The sequence below is a fragment of the Nyctereutes procyonoides genome, unplaced genomic scaffold (genome assembly GCF_905146905.1).
Source record: "Nyctereutes procyonoides isolate TBG_1078 unplaced genomic scaffold, NYPRO_anot_genome, whole genome shotgun sequence".
NCBI lineage: Eukaryota > Metazoa > Chordata > Mammalia > Carnivora > Canidae > Nyctereutes > Nyctereutes procyonoides.
The window spans coordinates 15654850-15674889 of NW_026575040.1; positions in this window are offsets into that span (position 1 = coordinate 15654850).

The window sequence follows — 20040 nt, forward strand, 5'->3', positions numbered from 1 at the left end:
TCCATGTCGGTTCTGAGTCCCAGCTGCAGTTTTCTCCCTCGTTGTGGATCACTTTGCTACAGAGCAGAATCCCTGATAGGCACTCTGTTCAAAGCCACCGCCAGCTGGGAGTTACAGCGCTTTATGATCCAGCACTGCTGGCTTGCCCTGTTCTTCCCAGCTGTTGATGCAGCACTAAGGGCAAAAGGTGACTAGGTCACGTCTACTCCACCTGCTTCTGTTGTTGTTTCTTTTAAATCCTCTTAAATGGACTTTTAAGTGTGAACTTTGCAACCATGTCCTGGCCAAAGAACAACCTTAGAGGCAGCTGCAGCCTGTTCAAAGAGATGGCCTGGGTGGGAACCCCATACTTCTAATCTGTGTTCACAGGCTCTCACTAATCTGGCAACCAGGTGGTTAGTGCCAATGTTAACTGCATGGACTTGTGAGGGTGTTCCTTTGCCCAAAGGCTACAGGAAGTTGATACCTAGAACCACCTAAGTCTGAATTTCTCCTATCTCGGGACAGACTGGGAAAACAAATATCTCCTTGGCTGTACTTAAGGTGCTAAAGCTGGGATGGGCTTTAGAAATCAGCTAGCCAGAATCACAGAAGTTACCTTTAAGACTGGACAGGTTGCTATGTCACAAATTACCCCTTTTAGAGTGAAAACTGAGATGATGTAGTGTCTATAAGCAAGGAGAGTGGAACTAGTCTGCCTGGGTTTAATTCCTGGTTCCCCCACTTATTAGCTGTATGACCTGGGATTAACTTGTCTCTCAGTTTTTCCATCTATAACATAGAAATAATAATAGTATCTACCTCAGAGGGTTATCTCCAAAAACCAAGTAAGTCAATATCTATAAAGCACTTAGTGTCTGACAGAGCTACATAATCTTTAGTTGATATTAGTAGTATTAATTACAAACCCAGTAGCTCATCAAATAACTTGATGCAGCCTCAGTTCTTGGGATAACATTCATTAGACTTGCCATTACTGATCATCATTACTGCAACAGACTCAATGTTTATGGCCCCTCAAAATTGATATGTTGAAATCTGAACCCCCACAGTGATGGTTTTAGGAGGTGGGGTCTTTGGGAAGTGATTAGGTCTTAAGGGTAAAGCCCTCTTCAATGGGAATAGTACCCTTATGAAAGGAACTCCAGGGAGCTCTCTTTCTGCCATGTTAGGACACTGCAGGCCACCTACAGAATGGAAGAGGGCTCTCACCAGAACCTATGTTGGCACCCTGATCTTGCTCTTCGAGCCTCTAGAACTGTGAGTAATAATTTCTGTCATTTATAAACCACTGAGTCTTTGGTACTTTGTTGTGGTAGTCTGAACAGACTAAGACAGTTGCCAGTATTTTTGATCTACAAACAATGGGCCCAATACTAAATAAATATTTTACTGATATTATCTCCTTTAAGCTATGTAAACCTCAATGAAATTGGTGCTGTCATTATCTCCGTTCTACATGGGAGGAAACTGAGGCTCAGGCAAGCTAAATATGATGCCAGGTTCACCAGGTAGTAAATGAAAGAGCTGGGGCTCACACCCAGAAGTGATTTTGGATATGAGCTGATACCATAATGGGTTGAGACTTTAGAGGATAGTAAGATGGGAATAGTTTTATTTTATATGTGGGAGGAATTCAAATTCTTGAGGGCTATGGTAGATTAAATAGTCCCTCAAAGATACAGGGTCCTAATCCCTGCACCCTGTGAACATTACTGCATATGGTTAAAGAGGACATCAAAGGTATGATTAAATTAAGGATCAGGAGATTATCCCGAATTTTCCAAGTGGGTTCTAAATGCAACCCTATGTCTCCTTATAAGAGGCAAAGGGAGATTTGCACACAGAAAAAGAAGAGAAGGCAATGTGATCACAGCGGTGGAGATTGAAGGGATGTGATCACAAGGAAGCCAAGAATACTGGCAGCCACCAGAAACTGGAAGGGGCAAGGAAAAGATTCACCTCCTGAGGCGTTCAAGAGAGTGTGGCCTTGGTGTCACCTGATTTCTACCCAGTAATACTGATTTCAGACTTTTGAAGTGTGAGAATAAATTTCTGTTGTTTGAGACACCAAATTTTTGATAATTTGTTGCAGCAGCCTCAGGAAACTAATACAGCTGACCCTTGAACAACAGGGCTTTGAACTGCACAGATCCACTTATATGCATTTTTTTTCATTAAATACACGTATAATACAACAAATGTCTTTTCTCTTTGTTATCTTAACTTTTTTTCCAGATTACTTTATTGTGAGAATACAGTATATAATACATACAAAAATACATATAACATACAAAATATGGTAATTGACTGTTTATGTTATCAGTAAGATTTCTGGTCAACAATAGGCTATTAGTAAAGTTTTGGGGGCTTCAAAAGTTGTCCTCAGATTTTTTTGACTGCATGGGGGAAGGGGAGTGTTGGTGCCCCTGAACCTCCACATTATTCAAGGGTCAGCAGAACAAATGCTAAGTAATATTTGGATCTCTGCCTATTTAAATATAATTCCAAGGGTGCAGATGTTGAATAAAGTTTCCTACATCTGCACAGTTGTGCCTAAATGAGGGCCACTAAGAACTTTTCTTTGTCAACTAAGAACGGTGGTTCCCAAACTTAGCTGAACACTGGAATCACTTGGGGAGATTAAAATTCCTAATTATCCAGCCACCACCCAGACCAATTACATCAGAATCTCTGGAGGTTGGACCCAGGCATAAGTTCTTTTTCAAGCTCCCAGATGATTAAAAAATGTAGCCATATTTGGGAATGGTTGAGTTAGAAGTCAGAAACACCTCTATCTGTGCTTGGATCTCTGCCTGTAATTCTGGGCATGTATTTCCAAGTGCCTTGCTAAGTGCCCTCATCTGGTTGCCACGTACCTCAAACCAAATATATCAGAAACAGAGCTCATTCCATTATCTCTACACACTTGTTCCCTGTCCATGCACCCAGCATGGATACTGGTGCTACCAGCTTCTCTGTCATCTCAGCACTCTCTTCTTCCCGCCTGTCTCCCTCACCCCCAGACAGACACTTCTCCCATCTGAGCCCTAAGTGAGCTCTGAGATGGTGGAGGAGACAAGTGGATGCCAGCTTGAAACCTTCCCTACTGTCCTGTAGAACTACTGATTTTAAAAAATATCTGATTAATAAATTAAAGTTTTATGAAAGATAGCATTGGAAAAATAGGTTCTGCTTAAAGAATGGAAAAAGAAGTGAAAATAGTATAGCTGCATTACACATCCTGTGTCTTAAACAGAAGACCTATATTTTCATGGGAACTGTAATATGCGGAGCTGCTAGGAATGGTAAACTTGATAGCTTACTATGTATGGGCAAACTGCAACAGGGAAGCTATAGGAGGAGGCCCAGAAACAAAAAAGAGAACCGTAAGAAGTCTGAAAGGGAAGGCAATGCATATCTTCAAAGCCAGAAGCTACTCCTTACTACAAAACTAGGAGACATTCTTTCCTTTTCATGTATGAGTAAACCAAAGTTCAGAAAGGCTCAGACGCTTATCCAAAGTGACACAGCTAATAAATTGTGGCTTCTAGATTTGAATCAGGATCTTACTCATCCCAAGGCCCCCAGACTTAAACTCCTAGTTTCATCTGTTTTCATCATCCTCAGTGTTTCGTAAACTTCAGTGTGTGTACGAACACCTGGACTGTTAAAGATGCCAATTCCTAGGCCCAGCAGCTGGGAATTGATACAAGAGGTCCAGAGCAGGGTCCAGGCACCTGTATTTTTTAAATCAGTATCTGAGGTGATCCTCATGTAAGCAGAATACAGACCACACTCTGAAAAACCTAACATATGTTTTATGCAGGATTTGTGCCAAGGGCAGATGTCCTTGGCTTTACCCTGTTTTTTGCAGCATTATTTATAATAGCCAAGCTATGGAAGCAACCCAAGTGTCCATGTAGATGAATGGATAAAGAAGATGATATATATATATATATATATATATAGATAGATAGATAGATAGATAGATATTGATGAAGAAGAAGATATATATATATATATAAAATGTGTGTATACAATGTGTGAATATTACTCAGCCATGAAAAAAATAAAATTTTGCCATTTTCAACAACATGGATGGACCTAGAGGGTATAATGCTAAGTGAAATAAGTCAGAGAAAGAAAAATACCATATGATTTCACTCATATGTGGAATTTAAGAAACAAAAGAAAAGAACTAAGAGAAAGAAAGAAAGAAAAGAAAGAGAGAAAAGAAAAGAAAAAAGAAATAAAATCAAACCAGACTCTTAAATGCAGAGAACAAACTGGTTGTTGCCAGAGGAGAGGTGGGTGTGGGAATGGGTGAAATAGGTGAAGGGGATTAAGAATACACTTATCTTGATGAGCACTGAGTAATAGAATTGTTGAATCACTGTATTATACACCTGAAACTAATATAACACTGTATGTTAACTATACTTCAAAAAAAGAAAAATGTCCTTGGTTTCAAGAACTTGTTGAAACAGTTGCAGACTATGAGAAGCTTATGCCCCCGCTTTCCAGAAAGTGGCTTTTGGGGCTTAGACTGGCTACAGGATTGGAGGATTGGGCTTCTGTTAGCATTCCAGCAAGATCTTACCAAGGGCAAGAGTAGCTGCCTGTCCCATGGGGAGCATCTGGTTCCTTCTCAACCTCCTAAATCCTATAGATCCCACATTTCTACAGAGCAGGTGAAGTGATTTTAACATTGCCAAGAGGACCCAATTTTAAGGTCAGATTTTGCAAGAATAGCCAAATGCTGCTGCAGTAGCTGTCAGCTTTGTCCCCTTTGCAGCCTGCCTGAAAGAGAGTGATACAGACTCACTTATCTGTTGATCTGGCTCACAGCTACAGGATGCTTTCTGCTACCAAGGCTCAATAATGGCAGCTTTGAAGTCCAGCGAGAGTGTGAATTTATTGTTTTGTAAAGACCAGATTCCTGAACAGGTCATAAATTACCTTGTTAGACAAAGGCTTCTGGGGAAATGTAATGTGTTGAAATCCTTCAGTGGGTGATTATCCTAACACATTGCTGGCAGAGCAAATAACTGGCACTCAAACACCAAAACCCAACAGCTGCCAAACTCCAGAGGCATTACAGCTAGGCTAGGCTTTGAAATCTTAGTTAACCTTTCTCCTAGGTGAGAAAGAGGAGAAAAAAGAAAGAGAATAGCAATTTAAAAAAAATTGACTTTACATTCCTGATCTTGTTTAGGAAAAGTCTGTTTTGGGAAGCCAATGAAATATAGCTAATTACTGTTAAAAAGACTTTGGTGGCATTTTTTTCCTGGATCTCAAGAAGATTCCTTTTCATTTTTGGAACATTGGCTTTTTGGTGCTCATTCCTTTCCTATCTGTCTAGGTGACCTCCTCACAGTTATAACTGGCATAATTATCTCTTTGACAAAGGACACTGATTGGTCATTATCTGATGATTCTTAGGGTCACTTTTCTACTCTTCAGGCCTGGCATGAAATACCAGCCTCTGTTAGGAACTCATCATCCTCTCTTACCTCCTCCAATAGAGTTTTTGCAATTTCTAGTTAGTTGGAAGACCTTGAGTAGATTCAAAATGCAAACTAAAGATAAAATCAGATCAAAATTTGGATTGTGAACTTTCTTTTAGAGTAGTATTTTTAAATGTGCATTTCACGGAATTTAGAAAATAGGGAATATTGAAAATACACAGAAGAAAAATAAGAACTACCCCACAGCCCATCAGCCAGCTAATAATAAAGCAATTATTTACATTTTGGCTTAAAAATGGGCTTACACTGAACTTACTTCTTTTTAACCTATTTTTCCACACAGCTAGATATCATAGTCATTTGCTTATGTCATTGACAATGTATGTACAACATCTTTTCCAATGACTACAAAGTAGACCTCCTCCTAAGTTTGTTGGTTAGAAGATAGTGCTAAGTATTCCCCAGGTACTTAGTTGGTTAAAGGATGTGAAAGATAATTGCCTTCTTCTCTGTGGGTCAAGAGCATCATTCATTCATTTGTTCAGCAAATATTTATTGAGTACTTACTATGTTTCAGACACTGTTCCGGATGCTGTGGATACAGCCTGAGTAGTCCAGACAAAAATCAGTCCTCCTGAGGCTCTGTGGGAGTGTCAGAGAGTACACTTTTTTAAAAGTTGCTGAATTCCTTTTAAAATTGAGGACTTGGGTTGCATATACCAAACACCCCTCAAACAAAGGCCACTGATAGTATATTAAATCTTAGGAATTAATGTTAGTCATCATAGAATATCATGTTTTTTGTTTACACTCCATCTAGCACAGGACCTGGTACATAGTAAGAGCTCAGTAAATATTGGTTGAACGAATTTATAAGTAAGTGTCTCCCACATAATTGAAGTTGGGTTTGCTTATCAAAAGTTAGGATTTCTTCATGGAATTCCGGAAGGGAAACAAAAGCTAAATGTTATAGTGGCTCTTGTCTCCTTAGACATTTGTCCACAAAGGAGAAGACAAATTAAATCAGATAGCCTTGTCAAGAGTTGCCTCTAAGCCTGAGTTTTCTCGTCATGGACAGAGTGCTATATGCTCAAGTACTAGAGACCTTCATATCTTGGCATTGCAACATGCCCTCTGGAAAGGAGAGGGCTGGGTCAGCTCTACATTGTTCAGACATTTTCAGGCAAGGAAAGAGAATCAGCTTATTAATCTCAGCAGCAAAGGAAACAGTTCTCTGCAGAGGATTGTGAGCTTTGGGGAATGCATTCAAGTATGTGCTGTCCCAGAGCAAGACATAGGCTTGATGTATGTGGTATTCAGAGACTCAGAAACTGGAAAAAACAGAGATTAGATCAAGTTCTTTTCACCTATTTGATTTGTGTCTGATGCCTACATTTTGACAGATAATTAGCAGGTCATATAGAGTACCTGGAAGGCACTGAAATATTACAATTTACGGGTAGCCAGCTCCAGATGGTAGACTGTATGTTAAGAGTCATCCCAAAGTTGGATTGCCAGATCTCTGACACTTGGAAAAAATGATCATAGAAGATGTTTGAATTTGCTTTAAGGCAGAACCTAATAAATATGTGCTCATTGTGGGAACTGAAGCAGTAAATCTGTTATTTTTGCTAAGACCTAGCAAACTCTGAGAACAGAATGAGGTGAGAGGAAAGTTTGCTGAATTAGAGAGGGTGGAATAAAATGTGTAAATGTCACTGAAAGAAATGTTAATGAAGCAGAGCTAATTTCTGTAGGTGAGGGGTTTTTGGCCTCTAGAAGGATATAGAAAAAATGGCTGGTGGTTTGATGGTCAAAGTTTCTTTCTTAGAAGAGGAAGACCCACTGAGAGTTTGTTTCAGGTCTGTTTTATGTCTGATCTCCCTTGACTTTTGTACAACGTTGGATAACAATAAAATAATAATCAGCTTCTGTATAGAAAAGGGGAGTTGGGCAGCCCGGGTAGCTCGGTGGTTTGGCACTGCCTTCAGCCCAGGGCCTGATCCTGGAGACCCAGGATCGAGTCCCACATCGGGCTCCTGCATGGAGCCTGCTTCTCCCCTGCCTGTGTCTCTGCCTCTCTCTGTGTCTCTCATGAATAAATAAATAAAATCTTTAAAAAAAAAAAGGGGGAGTAGTGGCTAAGTCCTGCAGGTGGAGGAGTCTAGGCCTGGGCTATTCTCCAAACCTTTTATTCACCAGCCTTTTGAGAGCAGACCCTGGACCCACTTAATTGTACTATTACTTGGGCAAGTTACTCACCTCTCAGTTTGACAAGAAAAACTTCAAGGGAAATGTTTTTTTCTGAGTAGAAACCCACAGATGATGATTAGGAAAGCAAATGAGTTTTAGAAATTCTATCCTTGTTTGAACTTGTAGGAATGCGGATCAACTCTAAGCCTCCTCATACCTACCTATCCATGTGGCTGTGTCACAAATATTTCAAATTCACTGTGTTGAGAACATTGCACATGTACCTCATAAATGCATCTGGGACCATCAGAGCCATCCATTGCCATCCCCACATGCCATTAGACTGCAAGCTCCAGGACAATCATGGAGTTGACATCACTCATCACCATGCTCACAGTTCCTGGCACAGCACCTGGCATATTGCAGGCACTTGGTGTTTGCTTCACAAATGAAGGATTGTCTCCGCCTTCTGTCTTTAGGTTCTCCTTTTTCTAGGATCTCCACACACTGTCACAGAGCTGAAAACCAGTCCCATGTATTACCTACTTAAATATCTTAGAGGATACCCCATTGTAGGAAAGAAAATGTGTGGAGACCCTCCTGATAATGAACTTTGCTTACCTTTCTGACATCATCATGTTCTGTTCCCCTTGGCCCTTCTCTGAGCTCCAGCTGAAGAGGAACAGCTCAGGCCTTTACACCTCAGTGCTTTCCTGTATTTCTCATTCAGGCTAAAGACCAGTTTGTGAGGAACTAGAAAATGCCTATCCACACCCCTAAAAAAAAAGCCTTGAAAGTTTCTCCGTGATGTTTAGCATCAAAATCATGTTAGCCTCTGCATTTTTCAGATGAGATGGCCATGCAGATGCATTATGGGGAAATGCATTTGTCAAGAGGGAAATATTCATTTATTTGAGCAGACTTATCAAGGTTACCTTTAAAGATAAATGAAACTTTTACTGTTAGCAGAAAAAAAGCCTTAAATACAATCACTGTGCTGCAATATCACTACATGTAGGAAAAGCTCATATTCTGCCTCCAGTCATATCTTATCTGGGGACAGAAACAGTTTTGGAACCAGTTATAGTTCTGACCCTCAAGAAGGGGCAATTGTTGCAGTGACTTGGGATGGGAGTGGTGTGGTTAAGAGAGTGGCTGGGAGAGCTTCTCCAAGAAACTTCTGGAAGAGAGTTGGAGAACACTGGGAAGAAAAGCAGACAGGGATTTGAGGCCTAAGCTCTGCTCAGGTCTTAGTCTTCTGGTTTGTGATCCACCTTAAGATGTGAGCTCAGGTTTATGGGCACTTTTTGGGAACACCCAGGGCTGCAATTTATTTTCCATGGCACCAGAACATGTACCTTTCAACTTCTTGTCAGCCCTCTCCTACCACAGGAGAAAAACAAAACATCGCCTTCCCTCCCCACCCCAACTTTTCTCCCTTTTTTTCTCCTCTTTGCTCCACTCAGAAACTGTTTTCTACTTCACTAAGCCCATTAGCTGAACCAACACTGTAAAAACTTCATTTTGTTCCTCTCTCAGCTTAGGGACTCTTTTCCTAAAATTCTAAGGAGGGTAGTTTTGTGGGTACATAGGGAAAACCTGACTCTCCAAAGAAGTGAAGTTATGAACTAATAGGCTCAGTGGCCAAGTTCTTGGGGAATTTGGGGCTTCTTCATTAACATAAAGAGTATGTTTCTCTCAGGTTCTGAGTGAATTGGTCCTATCTGTATGTTCTTACTCTTGAAAGTTAATTTTGCATTTTCTAGTTTCTTGGTGCCGTTCAAAGCTCCTCCTAAGACTGGCCCTTCATTTTTCTTGCTCTCCTTTGGGCCTCTGGATGTCAGTGAGAAAAGTCTAACAGTGACTCGTCTTTTGAGAATGTGAGTCCCTGTGGGTATCTAGCAGGTAAAGAGGAGGTCATGGAAGCAGCAGCATGGTCATTTCGTCAATATTTCCTTTTGAAGGCATGGAAGCTCTGGCTCACCAGCCTGCCTCTGCTTGACAAATGATGAAGATAATGAAAGTGAAGGTGCAGAGCGGAATGGCCAAGGCAGTCTGGGCACGTCTCTCATCACCACCTGTTTGGTGAGCTTGTGTTTATTCCCTGCCTTTGAAGGGCTGGCAGGCTGTGTGGCCTGGGCCTGCGAACACCCAAATCCTGGAGCAAAGAGAGGTTGGAAGACAGATGAAGGGAATACTTTCAAACAATATTGCTTTCTCTAATTAGTGCAGACAGAGAGCCCCCCGAGGAGTTTCAGGTGACCTCAGCCTTGCAAGGCTCCGGTATTTCTCAGAACCGACAGGGGCTGGAAACCTTTTCACTTTGCACAGACTGGTCTGGGAATCTTGAAAGAATCCATTTTCTTCTGACCCACAGTGCTTCTGGGTGTGCATGTAGTGGGTTGGGGGTGGGGTGAAAGATTCTCTAAGACATTTATTCTCATTGTTCTTTTGGTTGTGATAAATCCCATGCACAGAAAAGTCTGCATTCCTAGGTCCTTCTGTTTGAGGTTCTATTTGAGACCTGACTAGGAAGCCCCAGGCTGCCCTGTGCATGACCTCTTTTGATCATGCCCTGAAAGTTTATGTTTCTCCTTCTTTACCTTTGCATACTGTAGAGGAGAAATTGTAATAATGCTTACTGTGGGCCAAGGCCTTTTTTATGCTCAGGGCTTTGGAAGACAGTAATTATCATCACTAATGAAGAGAAAACTCAGTTTTATAGAGGCCAGCAACATTCTAAAGCCCCATAGCAGGTATCTCATAGAGTTAGGATTTGCACCCAGGCCTGTCTAGCTCTTAGCCACCACACCATCCTGCCTCTATTGAGAGAAGGATGGTTAATATGGGTTGTGTTGATACAAAGCAGCCTCCTGAAATCAGCTTTGCATAAAGGAGCAGCAGGAATGTGCACATTTCACAGTAGCTGTTTGAAACCTCAGGACTAGCAGATTGGCAGGGCTGTACTATGTTAGGAGTCCAACATGTCAGATCCTATTTGTACTATACTATCCCTGACCATGAGAGCTTGAGGAAATCACCTGAGCTTTCTGTACTGATTTCCTCATCCAGCAAATAATACCTATATTTTCCACTTTGCAAAAATGGTTTTGAAGGAGCTTTGTGGACTAAAAACGACCTTATGACCATAAGGGCCACCTGGATGAGGCATTTTCAAAATAGAGCTGTGAGTACAGAAATTTTTTTGGCATATTTTATATTTTCATGATAGGTCACTGATACGTTTTTAGATATGTGAAACCTTCACAGTCTCACCTTCAAAATCACAGTCCAGTAAGATCCTAGGCTTCTTTATGTCTGAGTTACAACAAATAAAAGAATACCAATCCTCTGTACTTGTTAGAAAACGCAACTTCCTTGAAAGTATTGTCTTGGTGGGTATTCTGACTCAAATGCTTCCCAGTCTGGTTAGATTTTTTAAGAATGTAATATGACCATCTTCTGTGTTGTTTATTGGGCAGTATGTTTCATGCCTCATTTGCCCTCAAATTCATATTTTTATTCATCAGAGTATTTGTTCTGCCCTGTGTGTATGCGCTCTCACTCACAGTCACTGAAACCTTTGCGCTTTAAACATTGGCCAGATGATAGGATATTTATTTTTTATTTTCCATGTTACATGATTTCTATATTATTTTTTTAAAACCAAAAGAACAAAGGAAAAACAGTTAAGAATTTTGCTTTGAATAAGCAGCCAGTGACATGCTCAAGATGATGAGGGTCAGTTTCTACTCCATACACACCTCTTAATTACATGCAGCCTAAATTGGGGCTCTGACCTGGATGGCCTGTTACCATGTATTCTGATGGGTGCCATCCACCAGTGTCCATCTTTCATGTGAGTCCCTAATTTTGTCCTCCCAGCAGGCAAGGGGACTAGAGCCAGGCTGGTTTCCTTACAATTACTGAATAGTAAGAGCCCATAATTATAAAATTCCTAAGGAGGATCCCCCTTTTAGCAAGTTCATCTTCTCTGCCTCTTCTTGCCAATTTCATACCTACAATCACATCCCAGTGGGGTTGGGAATTTTATTATGTTTATTGGCAATCTGTTTGGTAGACTATTTTTAAACTGCCATGGACTTAAAAAGATGTTAACCTTAAGGGTAGATCATTAAGTTAATCATAGTTCCCTTATTATATTTATTCTTTTATTCCCCATTCTGATTCCCTAGCATGCTTTCAATGGTAACCATTTCAATGTGTCTATACCATGTGTACGCATGTGTGTATGAGATTGTGTTTTTGTAAATGGCTATGAGCTTTCATCACTGATTTTTTTTTCCCTCTGCACCCAACTATCTCGGGAGCTTTCAGGTCACCATGGATGTGTTTCTGTTTTTTGGCAAGTGAATAACGTGTATACACATAAATCTACCATTTTCACTTAGAAATGTGGCCAGAGTTCTTATAAATTCTGTTGCAATGAGTCTTTCTTTTACTCACATCTCTTGAGAAGTCACCTACCTGATAGAATCTTAACCTTTGAAAGGTATTTCGTGTGATTATCTCATCTTTGAGGAGGAGGGGATTGATGCCAAGATGTGATGGAACTGAGAGGTAGAGGGAACCAAATACTGGCAGACGGGTGGTAGGTGAGACACCTAGGTCTGACATTAGGTTAGCCACTAGGCGTGAACCCTTGAGAAATTTACATAAACCACCAAAGCCTCAGTTTTCTAATCTGGAAAATGGACTTAGTATCTGTGTTATAGTGTTGAGTTACAGTTAAATGAAATAATATATTGACAAGCACCAAACTCAATGCCTGGTATATTTGAAGCATCCAGAGGGGTGTTGGTTGGATCAAAAGATCTCTTATGGATAATTTGAAGTTTCATGCTGAATTTGGGTAGTAGGGAAGAAGCCCTTACCTGAGATGACAGGAAAAGAAATGTTTGAATTGTGCAAGGGGCTCATTATATTTGCCTAAAAATGAAGACGTAAGTGCAGGGAATAGCCATTGGCCTTTGCAGAGTTACTTAACAAAGATGAGTTGTGCAGGAAGGCAGAAACAACATTAAGATACCTATATCCTTTTAATATATTGCTTCTCTATTTCTCAACTGTGAACACAGTGGCTGTCTCTGAACTGGGAGTTGAAAGCTTGATTCCTAAGATTCAGCTATGAGCCTTAGTTTCTTTACCAGCCAGAAAGTGGAAAGGTCAGCATTTCTCAGTGGGGCAATGCAATTCTTCACTGCAGGCGACAGACCCAGGACTGCAGAACAACAGTACCCAGGTCCATTGTTACCCCAGCCTCTTCCACTGTTCAACATGCTCCTTGAGGGAAGTTGCCACATCTCCAGGGTCCCTTCTGGAGCTGGCTTTCAGGGAATCCATGTTACTTACCCAGAGTGGGTAACAAAGCATTGTAGTATTGGTAGGAACGATCATTTCACTTATTTAGTTCTAAATTACCTTCATGAATGAACAGATTGAGTGGAAGAAGCTATAGGCTGGTATAATGGTGACCGGAGCAGACTGCATTCTGTCTCTGAGACCAACTTCATCTTCTGCATTTGAGAGAAAACCACTTGCCACACACCGTTCGTTCCTGTAGGACTGACATGGGATGGCATTCACTAAGGCAGAAACACTGTGCCTGACTTCTGTGTTTTCAATTAATTTTTTTTAAAGATTTTATTCATTTACTCATGAGAGCCATAGAGAAGCAGAGACATAGGCAGAGGGAGAAGTAGGCTCCCTATGAGAGCCTGATGTGAGACTTGATCCCAGGACCCTGGGATCATGACATTAGCCAGAGGCAGATGCTCAACCACTCAGCCACCCAGGTGCCCCTCAATATAATTTTTTTAAAAGGAGATTGTTTTAGTGGTTCTTAGAAGCCCAATATGACAGCTTTTTTGAATAATAGTGCCTATATCTACATGTGTCATAAAGAATGTTGGCTTCTCTTCATGACCTGGAAAATGGTCCCAACCTCCGCCTTGCCTCTTACTGTGGCCTTGTACACCTTGGTGCTGAAGATCTTTCAGGCTTTTTTTTTTAATTTTTATTTATTTATGATAGTCACACACACAGAGAGAGAGGCAGAGACATAGGCAGAGAGAGAAGCAGGCTCCATGCACCGGAAGCCTGACGTGGGATTTGATCCTGGGTCTCCAGGATCGCGCCCTGGGCCAAAGGCAGGAGCCAAACCGCTGCGCCACCCAGGGATCCCCAGATCTTTCAGGCTTAATGACCTCCCCAGATTTCTTAGGATAGATGAGAAGTTGCTTATGTATCCTGTACAACAGAAAAGGAAATGGAATGAAGTGGGGAGAGTCTACAGGGGAGGCTACTTAGAGCTCTGATTTGCCACTTCCTTCCAGAAGCCTTTTTATATAGCTTTGCTAGATCAAATGCAAAATAAAGTTGTTAAATGGAACAGGAAAAGGTCCTCATCATTTTTGCACTGAAGTCCATGATATTTACCTTCAGATTTGGAGAAATGAAAGGCCATCTCCTCAGCTGTTAATTGGAGTAGTGCTGGAGGAACAGCAAGCAGTAGCCTTTGACATTTAGAGAACTAGACCAGATGCTTTTAGCACATTAAAATCGGATTTTTGATTTGTATTTATGTATGTAAATATCCTTTTTTCCTTCCAATTTTATTCTTTGTATTTATATATTTGCATTGTGCTCTGAACACAATCACTATGATTAGCAATATTTATTTAAAATTAGGAAATATTTATTTTGCTGTGATTTCATTTCTCCCCTATTTTCAGATGCAGTAAAGTCAAATGCCCTAATGATGAAGGCAGCGAAAGGAGATTTAACCCAGTAGCTGACTCATTTGAGTAAGACCATACTTTCTGTTACTGCCTCAAAAGGGAAACGTCTCACCTGCAAGGGTTTGTATTTCTCCCCACCCATTCCTTCACCTAGGTTAAGGAGGACAGCCATCACTAAAACCTTGAAATCTTCAGAAACCCCATTGTGGAAGGAGTGGGTCTTCTTTTAGTCCACCCATTCTGATAAAGAATTTTAAGAAGTTCTTTCTCCAACAGTGGGAACATCTTGGCTCCCTGGGACCTTCCCAGGGTCAACTGATGCTTGATGATAAGACACATGGGTCTTACCAGCTCCAAGGATGCTAAGTTGGGTTAAAATATTCACTGGACAGCTTTTGGATTGCTTTCTAATTGCTCATGGCTTTGTATTTTGGAAAATTAAAATATAAAAGGAGTTTCTTTTCAGGTTGAACATTTGTGTTCTTGCCAAAGTATATTGCTGCTTCTGGCTTCCAATAAGAGCAGGCCTTACTATAAAAGGTCCACAGAGTACCTGGGGCATGCCTCCTGTGATGGGGGCTTCCCCAAGGTCCTCTTGTGGACTCTTCAAGACCTTGGTACAGGGCTTCCTTTGCACTTATTTCCTTTGGGGGAATGATTAGGTATGTCATTTAATCAATTTGGGTTGCTAGCCTAAGGTTGTTAAAAAGCAGATGTTGATCATGGGAGTAATAATTAAGAGCTGCATACCCCAAATCATTTATAATCTGAGTCTGAAGCAAAATATTCATTCTCACATGTCAGGTCTCCTTTCCCTCCTCCTGCCCCAAATGTGCTACCTATAATGAATGTACCTTTAAGCACCTCACCTGCCAAGTGGTGTCCTCCTGCTGCTGATGCTATGAGATATCTCCAGAGATTTATAGGTATAGCGGGCCCCATGTACTAAATCCACACAAAGGACCATCCCCACCCTTCCCCAGCTCACATTTTATAATGCTCAGTCTGAAATGACCTTTAAAAAGCCAGATAATATTTTATTTACCTTTTTTCTCCCATTTACTGTTAAATGTTAATGAAGGTAAGAGATTCAAATTCCTGCTAATAAAACACTTTAATTGACTCCAGTGTAACCATAACTGTAAATTGGCTACTTTGTATGAACGACCTTAGAGCTTCCCTGCCCCCGACTCTGCCGCCTGTGCAAGTTTGGAAGTTGGCAGCAAACATTTCCTTTGTTCTTCTTGGGCTTCGCATGCAGCCTGAGGGCCCTCTACTTTAAGACTTGCAACCAGGAGCAATTTCAGATCTCTCCTCTCAACAGAATTCACTGCCCTGTATTCCTCCCAGAACTTCTGTTGACATCCTTCAGGTTCAGGGCCCTATAATAAGCACCACCTCCTCCAGGAAGCCATATAGGATCCCTGCTTCCCTCTCCTCTTCCTCCAAATGGGCACAGCATTTTGTTGACTTTCCCTGTGATACTTCTCACTTTGCCTTTTGTTTTGGTAACATCTGTAGTGGTGTTCTCTTCTTACTTAGAAACTCTATGCATGGTTTGTGTTCAGTAAGTATCCTATTCAATTAACTGGTTTTAGTGAAAAGAAGAAAAACTTGATTTCTCCTGGCTTATACCATACCCATTCTCTGGGGCGTTCTTAAAATACTTGCTAGATGTTCTTTGTCTGGATTTCTTAGGCAAGACCACTCACTATTCAAACCTTTATAATAACTTGCTGCTTTAGAGAAAAAAAGAAAAATTAATGGATGGTTGTCCTTAATTTTAGGTTTTCCTCCTATAACCTCTGCTTATTCCATCTGTCTTCAATTATCTGTGACTATATATCCAAAACCCTAGCTCACCAGGGGAATGTTAACCACTGGACTTACCTGGGGAACATCAAACACTATCATGACCTGAGCTCTTCCCCTAACCAGTTAAAACAAATTCTGGGGGTGGGGCCTAGACATCTGAGATGATCCTTACTATAAAGAGAAGATTGTCCCTAAACTAGAAGAGGAGATTGCATAGAAGAAAAAGATAGATATCCCAGAAGAAACTGAAGAAACAAATCTTAGGCCTGAGGGTAAATTCTGTATAAAATAAATGTAAATAAAAGTAAAATATATATGTTAAGTATACTAGTGGGAAATTTTGGAAATAGATAATCTAGCTTAGTTCCAGTTTAAAAAGTTAATATGTCCTCATGGCTTTACATTTATATAGAAAACCTGAATAGTCCTTTTTTGGCTTGTTTCATGGCAGTTTTCTTTTGGGCTATGTTGTTTCATGGCATGCTCTAGTGTTTTACCTGCTGAAACTGCTGGATTTAAGCAAATGTTTCTGCCAGGCAGCACCCATGCCAGCAAAGCTTTTGAACTCCTAGACTTCTGTCAGTGTGGCCTAGTTACATTTGTTCTGTCCCTGTAGCTATGGACTTCTTTGCTTTCCCAGACTGTTTATCAGTGTAGCCTATTGGCCACAAGAGGGACAAGAAGAAAAACTGAATGGCTTAATACAAACACTTCCCCACCCCAGGGTGGGGAGTAGAAAACACTTTTTCCTTCTGAGGTGGGAGAGGAGCAGCGTGTTTATATAGGGTAAACAAACTACAGTAACTAGGATTTTTGTGATCATTTATAAAAGATGGTAAAGAAAATATTTAAACCTACAAAGAAATGTGGGAGTCTGGGATATGTCCCCAAGTTAGAGCATTCTCCAAACTGTAAGATTCCTGCTCAAATAGTGTACAGTGCTCAGTGGTTGTACTGGGACCAGACACAATTGAAGCATTGTCATTGATTTGTGTGTGATGGTTTGGATAAGTTCAGAAGAGTCTGAAAAGCAGTTTGCTTATTGGAATAAATTTAAAGAGTGAGGCCCTAACTAATTTTCTTAGGAATTTAAGGAACATTTTATGCCTTTCCATTTTATACTTTTTCATATTTGTAGAGAAACTGTGATACTCTTTTGTTAACAATTTCAGTTAATACCTAAACATGTCATGCCTTTCAATAAGTATTTGTGGCCCCACAGCTAATTCTGATGAATGCAGTTCCTTTTGCCTAGCACTTAGCATTCACTTGTTCTTGCTCAAATGATGAGAAAGAGACTCAGTCATGAGTTTAGCCTGATCATTAATCCAAAAATATCTGTGGCCTGTATATAACCCTCTCATAAGATGTCCCTTCACATTACTAACCCAGGGCTCAAAAGACTATCTTTCCATCTTTTAAAACTACTGAAAATTCTGCCAGGATTTCATTGCAGAATCCCAGCATCAGGAGTCACCTATAGCGGGAGGATGGTGGCCAAGTGGTCTCAATGCAATTATTGTCGGAACTTGTTAGGTTTTTTCTATGCTCTTTCTTCATTACTTCACAATGCTTTTATGCCTCTGTGAGAGAGAACCACCCTCAGTGAGGCGAGGAAACAAGGCTTGGGAATGCTATTGTGTGGTTTTATCTGCCTTCCATCTCCCCCTTACTACCTGTAGCTTAAACATGACAGGAACAATCCTATAAAATTAGCTTTGTGGATGAGACAGGAAGAAGAATGTCAAGACCCCAGCCCCTCCCCCATCCTCTTCTCAATCTGTGTTAATATACTCTGCTTTGGAGTTTTTAGCCCACTAGACAAAATGCTCTGGGGCTCTTATTGGTTTAATAAACAGACCAAACTCTTGAGGACAAAAGAGGACAAACCTGCCCACTGAAAATTATGTGACTCAGGCTCTTAAAAAGCTTGTGTTCCACTAGGTGAATAAAGAAAGAGTCCTGAACTGAATACATTGATTGTGTCCCTCACCACTCTCTCATCTACACAACTTTCAGGGCCTGTGCAAGCAAGGGTTTGTTGTCAGCAGCAACCCAGGGCATGCATGCAGGATCCACCAGCATCTAGTTAGGAAAACATTTTACAGGTTTGGTGGCTTTGAGGACTGATATATCTTATCTGACTTCCTAGACTTTCGAGACATGAGGTTTTTTCAAAAGGGTTTTGCCTCCAAATATGGAAAAAAGGTCCTTTGTGATGAGTGTGTTTCTCCTGGTATAAAGACTGAATTTGTAAACATGTGTTTATGAAAAAGTTGCATTTCTCAGCATTATGGCATGATCTTCTAAACCAATACATAAATGGATTTTTAGTGCACATGGAAATCTTTTGCATTTGAATATAAAAATCCATTAAGGGGAGGGAGAAGAGAGAGAAATAAATGGGTAAATAAATACAAAAACTCTTGAGAGCTTCTGGGCTGGTTTCAAGAATGCCCCACAAAATAGGTTTTCATGGTTGTATGGGGTGATGTGATTCTATTCAAGTTTCTTTCCTTTCTTTAGAATTTCTGAAGAAGCTGTTGCAAATGGCTTCGAGGGCTGTTCCTAAAATAGATTTTAGAGATGAAAAAATGAGAGAATGCATAGACAATCTGAGACAAATGATCAGCTCTGATACTGATGTGGAGATTGTAAAATGACTGTTGTGCCTCGCAAGAAATGAATATTCAGGATGCCCCTGCTGGGTGCCTTTTCCTATTTGAACCAACTACTCTTTGGGCCATGATTCACTTGTTACCAAATTAAACACTCTTTGCACACAGCAGAGCAACTTTACGAAGTCGGATTTTGAAATGCAAACATCTTTTCTGCTCTGGCCACAGAACCTGTCACAATCTTCATCGGGCACTGAATTAAGTTTAAAATATCATCAGAGGGTGTTGATCCCTCTTGGGCCTGGAGCTGTCCTCTGTACATCCGGCATTTTTCTGTTGATAGTACGTGTCACCTAGCAACACGCCTGAAAGGCCCTATATGCATTGATTGCACACCATTGTCTTTAAGGGGTGGAAATGTTAACCGAATAAACCACCCCCCTCCCCTGGGTGACCAGACGGTCATTCCACTCATTTTGGTAATGTTTACGTCAAAATATCGTTTATTCCATTCTTTGGTCTCCTGATTTTTACATTTCTGACAGAAGGGCTACTTTTAATGCCTTACATGGTGGAGAACCCAAATCTACTTTCCTGACATGGAGTGTTGAGAGTAATTTTGTCCCTAATTCTCCTGATAAAGCATTAGATAAATTTGATAGCTAACTGCAGATGATAATGCCAACTTTATTCTGTGGTTTTCAGAGGATGAAGAAGTTACAAGCCTGCAGTTGCCTCCATGAAGAGAAAATATTCCCTTTGGTCTGTGAATGGTTTTGAAATAAACTGCAGGATATGATATATGGCTGTTGAAGATATTAAGGCTTTCAAATGGATAGCGGGCTCTGACATCACCTGAATGAAAAGGAAATATGGCCTACCCAATGGGTGTTTTCAGAATGAATGAAATTTCAAAGTGGAAATTCTTCCTTGAGATGCAAGGGTAGAACACATTTCTGTGTCAATAGCCATGGCTGAAGCAATAGAACGGGCTGGTGGGTCAAACAGGCATTTTACCTCAGACCCCTCCCTCTTACAGTGATCAGTTTCAGAGACCTTCCACTCAGGCAGCCTTTTCACAAATGTCTCAGACAATGAGAGCATTTCAGCGAGGAATTTTACATGTAGGCAAAGACTAGATTGGTGGGCTTCATACTCCCTTCCACCAAACCATGTGATAGA